Here is a 305-nt window from a genome sequence, read left to right on the forward strand (position 1 = left end):
CTGCGTATCTGCATACACATGCATACACGTATTTGTATGTACGGCTATACATTATCTTACAGAAAAAAAATAATGATTATTGGTTAAACAGACAATTCACAACCTGCCCCTCATCCATTTTTTTTTTTTCTAGATAAAAGCCTGTCACGGAAAGGAAAGTCAATCATATAATAAATCAATTCTCCTTTAATCAACAATCACTTTTTTCCGAAGTTTTCTCGAGAGTTCCTTTTAAGCTGCGATGTTATCTAATCAAAATATCATATTATCCATAGTTTCACTCAGACGCTACATTAAGCCGATAA

This window comes from Penaeus monodon, chromosome 25 (assembly GCF_015228065.2).
Source record: "Penaeus monodon isolate SGIC_2016 chromosome 25, NSTDA_Pmon_1, whole genome shotgun sequence".
NCBI lineage: Eukaryota > Metazoa > Arthropoda > Malacostraca > Decapoda > Penaeidae > Penaeus > Penaeus monodon.